At 43.8% G+C, this 7,115-nt stretch overlaps 1 long non-coding RNA gene across 1 annotated transcript in view; it reads right to left on the bottom strand.

The window, feature by feature from the left end:
- Positions 1-994: 994 nt before the first annotated feature.
- LOC147117442 (uncharacterized) overlaps positions 995-7,115 on the bottom strand; it is a 75,346-nt gene continuing 69,225 nt past the window's right edge. Inside the window, exon 2 of the long non-coding RNA XR_015078293.1 lies at positions 995-2,565. This is a non-coding gene — a long non-coding RNA (uncharacterized LOC147117442). The remainder of the gene's footprint in view (positions 2,566-7,115) is intronic.

Raw genomic sequence — 7,115 nt, 5'->3', positions numbered from 1 at the left:
CATTCGGCTCCTCCCAGTTTACCACCCAGGAGGTGACAGTAAAAATCATCCCCATGTTTTGATATTGGCCCAGAAAAGCCCCCGACCGGCACTTACCTTGCACGCCGGCCGTTGAGCTGTGGGCCCGCGTGGGATTCTGATCCCGGGCCTCCTTCAACTGCCGGCGCGCAGTGCTTGCGTATCCCAGGGGTGCAGTTAGTTCGATGCATCCCCTGGGATCACGTGGGCCATGGAGAGCCAATGGTAGCAGGGAATGCTTCATTCATAAGTTTGACAGGAAGAGCTGTCAAACCTATAAATACTATAAGCCCCAAAACATCACTAAAACTTCAAATAATTTTTTTTTTTAATCACATTTTTAAAGTAACTATAAATTACATGAAAAACTATTTTAAACAATAATTTAAATTTTTGAAAAAATTAATTACATTTTCTAATGGGGCTAAAAATAAACTTACCTTTCTTTAAAGTATTTAAAAATAATAAACCTGTGGAAAAAATGTTTTAATTTTAATGAATTCACCACTTACCTTGTTAAAAGCAGGCCTTGCGCCTGCTTTTTAAAAGTGTAACTGCTGGAGACTTACCCTTCCGGAGAAACCTGGAAAAAAAACGTAAGTTCAATGTGCACGCGCTGCCTCTCCGGCGCACGCGTTCGACCACTGAACCTGTTCTTTCAGGGGAACAGAAGTGCCGGTTTCCCACGCATGCACAGTGTATGCATGAAACTGGCACTTTCATTGGGCCTACGGGTGAGTACCCCATGCGTACTCACGCGTTGGGACCTGAATTTCTGGGCCAATATGTGGAAGTGAAATAATAGTGTTTTTTTTAGCAACTTCTGTAAGGGGTTTTAGATTGCAGAGGTTTCTCTCTCTAGAGCCCTCTCTTGCACAGTAAAACCGTGAGTGGTTCGACCCACTCGCCCCTTAGATTCTGTACTCTGGACTTTGGGGCAGGAACTACAATGTAGAGAAAACTCTTATAGACCATGTTTGATGAAACGAAATGGAATTTTATTGCATTATGTAAAACAAATCAAATGCAAGCAAATAAGAGGGTACATGGGAGGGGAAAACACAAACAAATCATAACGACACAATACTAACTAAGGCAAATACAGGCATATTATACTCTACAAAGATCATCATGAAATGGGGAAACACACAGAACATCGAGGGACAACAACTCATGTTAATTATACCCTTAAATGTCCACCCCCTCAAACCTATCTAGATCTGATTATGAAGGGTCAGAACATGCTCACCAATCCAACTAGGAAGTGTAAGGTTTTGAAACAGGTCTGCATTTGATCCTTTCAGGCGTCCTGTCTCCACGTGGTTAGTGGAGCCCCAGCGAGCTGCGCCACATCTCTCTCCTGAGGTGGGGGCTGGGGACGGCTGGACACAGGCTGGCCTGGATGTCGGCGGGGTCGGGGATCGTCTGCTCGACCCTGGCCAGAGGAGCCTCGGGCTGGCCCCAATAGTTTCTTCTGTAGTATTTTATTGTCTCTTCTCCCGAGCTGGAGTGGGTCGATGGCCTCCCGTTTCGTCAACGGCCCGGGGTTGGTCGATGATCTCCTGATGTTTTACCCCGGGGCAGGACGCCGGCTCGAACCGTCTTCTTCTCCTTCTTCTAGCGATGATGCCACCGATACGATGGTAGCACCACGATGGCTTCCTTCTTTCTACCCCTGGGTTCCCAGATATACTTCTCATCAGAAGCCCTTATCTCGCGCCAAATCAGGTTAGTCTTTTGTTTTAATTTTGGCGGGCTGGGAGCACAACGGGGTAGTTATTATATTTTAAACTGGTTTTGGATGGCCGGTAATGGGCCATCTCTGGTCTGGAATGACCTTCATTGTTTTTAATGTCCTGGTGATGTCCTTAATGGGTCCTTGATGCTTTTCTCATGAATATGAAACTGTTCACTTTTGTCTGGGTAAACATTTAGATGGCCTTTATCTACAGGCCAATCTTGACTGGACCTGCATCCAATCTATATGTATATGTGGGTGTCTGGTTTAGTTCTCTCAGAAACGGCTTCCAGAACTTACTGTGGGCTGAATCCACAAAGCTGTCTGAGGACTTCAGGAACCATTTTAAAGTGTCCCAATAAGTTGGTCACGGGGTCTGGCGGCCATTTTGTATGCCCCTTTTTCTGGGCTTCTTTTAAAACAGTCTTTAAAATCATGGCCTCTTCTGCCATTTGACCCTTTATAATATAAAGTTCAATTTTGCGAATCCTACAAACGTGATTTTTTTTGTGATGTTTTAATAGTACAGATGTTGTCTTCATGTCATGTACAACATCCTTACATCAATTTTACTGGGTTTAGTGCCCAAATAGCATCTGAAAAATGGTTATTAAACACAGAAAAATGGATGCTAATCCTTTTCCTCCATTCTTGATTCGCAATGCAGCTGAATTTCCTGTGAGGCTTTTCTGTTATTTTTACTTGACTGCGCCTGAAGAGTAACATAAATTACACACAAGGAAATGCCAGTGACATGCACCCTCAGCTTTCTGCTCCAGCACCACAAATTTTTCAGGGGGAAACTGCTCCTAGAAAGATAATGGTTCCCCCTTTACATCATAACTTTCATTGTTAATGGCACTGGTTGAATTTAATTAATATAATAAATAATAGTAAATTTGGAGAAAGCAATGAAATTGAAATTTAATTGAGCAATTTGGATAATGCTCAAAAAGCACCGAAGTTTCATTTGTACTGCTAATGGCATTGTCTCAACGTTTTCATTAAGGTATGGTTGAGTGGGCATGCCGACACTCAACCATCTATAATTCTATTTTGCTCTGCATGAAATTTCTTATAATTCATGCAAATTTCTTGCTAATAATGATACCACGAAGGAGCAGAATACGTTTCCTGAATAACCTTTCACACAATACCGAGACTTTGCAATAATAGTCAAAAGATCAGGAAATCCAGAAACTTCCACACAAAGTACGAACAGGGTGCAAAAATGGGTGGCCGATCTGATCTCATTAGTTTCCCACCAGGCGGGTTGATTAAAATGACCCCTTTATGCCGTCATTTAAATCTGTCACTGTCCTACATGGTGTGGATCCCATGACAGCTACATTGTCTGGCTGAACTGTGCAACCTGCTGGGTTCACTGAAAGAAACCAACCCAATATTATTGGGGCAACCTTCACTAAGAGGTGTTCTAATGTGCCAACCAACACCCCCCCCCCCCACACCCCCCATTGTCTCAAACCTATGTACAAGATATGCAAGTTGGAGCCCTAACACATACAAACAACAACAACTTGCATTTCGATAGTACCTTTAATGTAGGAAAACATCCCCAAGGCGCTTAATCGTGTTAAGTTATCATAGATACAGCTAAAGTAACTTGTCAGTTCTATGCAGTTTTAGTCTTATTATCTGTGCTGCAGTATCAAAATAAGAACTTTTGACTGTAATGCCTTTCTGGATATTTGAGTCATTTATTTGTAGCGATGTGGCAAGTGCCAATAATTTACTGCATTACTTAATGTGGTTGCGTGGTGATGTTATGGACAGCCTCAGAAAGCATCCAACATTTCTAGTCAATCAGTTTGGCTTTATTGTTCTCGAGAAAGTTTCTCTATACTACTAGCAGCAATTTTCTGTTTCTGCCATGTAGATAGTAAATTCCAACGTGTGTCATCACAGATCAGCCTTCAGAGACCACTCAATGAGATGTGCAATCAAATCTGTTCACAGTGCATTGGAAATCAGGGAGAGCAGTCAGCCGAGAGGCAGATGTGACCCTTACATTAGGACACTACTAAAACTGTCAGAATCTACACTTGTTATAATTTTCTGCAAAGCTCAACAAACTGCCTCCAGCTTGCAGCACACACTATTTTTGGTTGCAAATAAGTCAGTATTAATTAAATGAGAATTTCTAAAATAATAGACTGAGTGGGCCCAAGCATGGGGAAAAAAGTGGTGTGTGTTCATTTTAAAGTATGAGTATGAACTGAATTATCAGTGGTTTATTTAAAATAAAGCATTTAATTCAAGCGCTCCACTTTCTTCTTAGAGCACTAACCCTGAATAGCGTTCTGCAGCGCTATGCACTGGGCCACGTAGCACTGCCGCATGAAAAGTCTCCTCCCCTCATTAAAGGGGAGGGCCCAAGCCCACAACTCTGCAGGGCCCTACCTGGACCACCGGGGAGTGGGGTGCCATGCCAGCAGCCCGCGTCACGGACCCTGCGTTCAAAGACTCAATGGGCCGTGACAAGTAAGTCGGACGATATTTTTTCCCGCCCGCCACCTTCCCTTTACTTACCGCCCTGTGAGCCTCCTGCCGCTCCGTTCCCGCCCCCTGAATCGGTCGCTGTCATCGTCCGGTACAGATTCAGGGGGCGCGGGCCAATTTTGCAGGGGGGGAGGGGCAAAAACGGGACGCAGCGCACGGTGATGATGTTGTCATCACCTGCGCAGCAGAATGGGGTGCGGCCAGTTACCGCCGCCGCTGAACTCCCGCTGAATTTAGCGGGAGTCGTTAGCGGCGCCGTGCCCCAGCGAAAAGTCATTTGCACCCCTTTAGCGCCCCCCGGAGGTGCTAATGGGAGGCACAAATGCACCGAATTTCTAGCCCTTTAAAGAGCCTAATTTCATCTGTGTCTCTTCTCTTGCTTTTCTCTCCTACCTGTTCTTGTTCTCTCAGTGGCCAACTTAGGTTTGAGTGCTTTATGTCCAATTTTAAAAGGAGGACAGATCTTAGGTGTATGAATTTTGCAATTGAGATTTCAAAAAATAATTGTACCTGGCCACCATTTTCCATTTCATCCAATTGCAGCTAATTTAGGAAGAAACAGATATTTTGATAGCAAGATGTTGTACATCATTTGGTGATGATGAGGTACTTTGTTAATATACCTGATGCAGAACTCGTCGACAATCTGGTTATAAGGTACTTTAATATCCAACAGATTTTTTTTCCATTGCAAAGGGACAAAAAAATGAACCTTCCAAGTTCTGAGATCACACCCATGATACTAATAAATAAGCTACTAAGTGCAAATAAATTATTTGTTATTTTGCTGCACTACTCAGGAAAACACCTGATTCAGGATATTTGATACAAGTTGGAAAGCTTTCTTCAGATGTAGTAAGACTTGTGTGCCAGTTCCTTGAGTATGGCTCCCATGAAACTTGACACACAGTCACAGTAGGCACATTGAGTGTGGCTGACAGAGCTGCAATTGCCGCATATTCACCAGACTGACAAGTTGCTCAAGAGGCAATTCATTGCTGCTGGGTGGACTATTTTAACAATATGTAAATATTTATAATAAGACCATGAGATAGTGTCAGGCAGAAAGTAGAAAATTCCTCAGGCTTCCTTGGGGAAATAAGGAAGATGAAGGAGTTTACGAATGAAAAGAAACAAAAATTCCAGCTGCTTTTGGGGAAAGGATGGAACAAAATAGATGAGTTTGTTTTCTCGTCAAACAGTGGATTTTCATTGGTAGCAGTGAGTTGTGACAGTTCTTTCACGAGTGTGAAAGGCTATTAGCTTATGGACCTCACAACTCTGAGGGGTAGATTTTCAATGGAAATGTAAATCGGGTGGTTTCTCTAACAGGTGGTGAATCCGCCAAGCCAACAATATGCCTGGTCGGCAAGTTGAAAATATGTCCCGAAGTTTCTTTTTGCTTAACCAGGGGTCTGACACACACAGAAACCAAACGGTCTCCAAACCAATCTACAGAGAAATCAACATAACTATTGCTTCCTTTCACCTGATTTGGAGTGGATGCTCTTACCCCTCAATGACAACTCCCACTACCTTAATCATAGAATCATAGGATCACACAGTACAGGAGGAGGCCATTCGGCCCATCGTGCCTGTGCTGGTCCTCTGAAAGAGCTACCAATTAGTCCCACTTCCCTGCTCTTTCCCCATAGCCCTGAAAATTTTCCTATTTAAGTATATATCCAATTCCTGCTTGTCAGCCATCCAGTATTGGATGAGCAGAAATTTCCTCCAGCTAAATGTTGGGAAGACCATTGCCTTCCGCCCCCACCACAAATTCTGTTCCCCAGCCACCGACTCCATTCCTCTCCCTGGCATCTGTCTGAGGCTGTACCAGACTGTTTGCAACCTTGGTGTCATATTTGACCTTGAATTGAGCTTCCGGCCACATATCCGCGGCATCACTAAGACCACCAGCATCCACCTCTGGAACATCGCCTGACTCTGCCCCTGCCTCGGCTCATCTGCTGCTGAAACCTTCATCCATGGCTTTGATACCTCTAGACTTGCCTATTTTAACGTACACCTGGTGGCCTCCCACATTCTACCCTTCGTAAACTTGAGGTCACCAAGGCTTTTAGGAACCCACAATTTTGCATAGGGAACTGCTGATTTTTTTAAATATATAAAACAACAAATACATTTATTTAATATCAAGCAAGTAAATAAAACAGAATTCAACAACAGCAACTTGCATTTATATAGCGTCATTAACATAGTAAAATGTCCCAAGGCGCTTCACAGGAGTGTTACCAAACAAAATTTGACACTGAGCCATGTAAGGAGATATTAGGGCAGATGACCAAAAGCTTGGTCAAAGAAGAAGGTTTTAAGGCGCACCTTAAAGGAGGAAAGAGAGGGAGAGAAACAGAGAGGTTTAGGAAGGGAATTCCAGTGCTTAGGGCCTTGGTAGCTGAAGGAATGGTCACCAATGGTTGAGCAATGAAAATCAGGGATGCTCAAGAGGCCAGAATTAGAGGAGTACAGATATCTTGGGGGGTTGTAGGGCTGGAGGAGATTACAGAGATAGGGAGGGGCGAGGTCATGGAGAGATTTGAAAACAAGGATGATCATTTTAAAATCGAGGTGTTGTTTAACCAGAGGCCAATGTAGGTCTGCGAGCACAGGGGTGATGGGTGAATGGGACTTGGTGAGAGTTAGGATATAAGCAGCAGAGTTTTGGCTGAGCTCAAGTTTACAGAGGCTGCAAGGTGGGAGGTTAGCCAGGAGAGCGTTGGAATAGCCGAGTCAAGAGGTAACAAAGGCATGGATAGTGTTTCAGCAGTAGGTGAGCTGAGGCAAGGGCACTGGGACCAAATATTGAGAATTTGGCCTA

The sequence above is a fragment of the Somniosus microcephalus genome, chromosome 5 (assembly GCF_052327205.1).
Source record: "Somniosus microcephalus isolate GS21.2 chromosome 5, FLI_Smic_1.0, whole genome shotgun sequence".
Taxonomy (NCBI): Eukaryota; Metazoa; Chordata; class Chondrichthyes; order Squaliformes; family Somniosidae; genus Somniosus; species Somniosus microcephalus.
The sequence above is the reverse complement of the archived record's forward strand: the minus strand, read 5'-3'. Positions and strand labels throughout refer to the sequence as shown.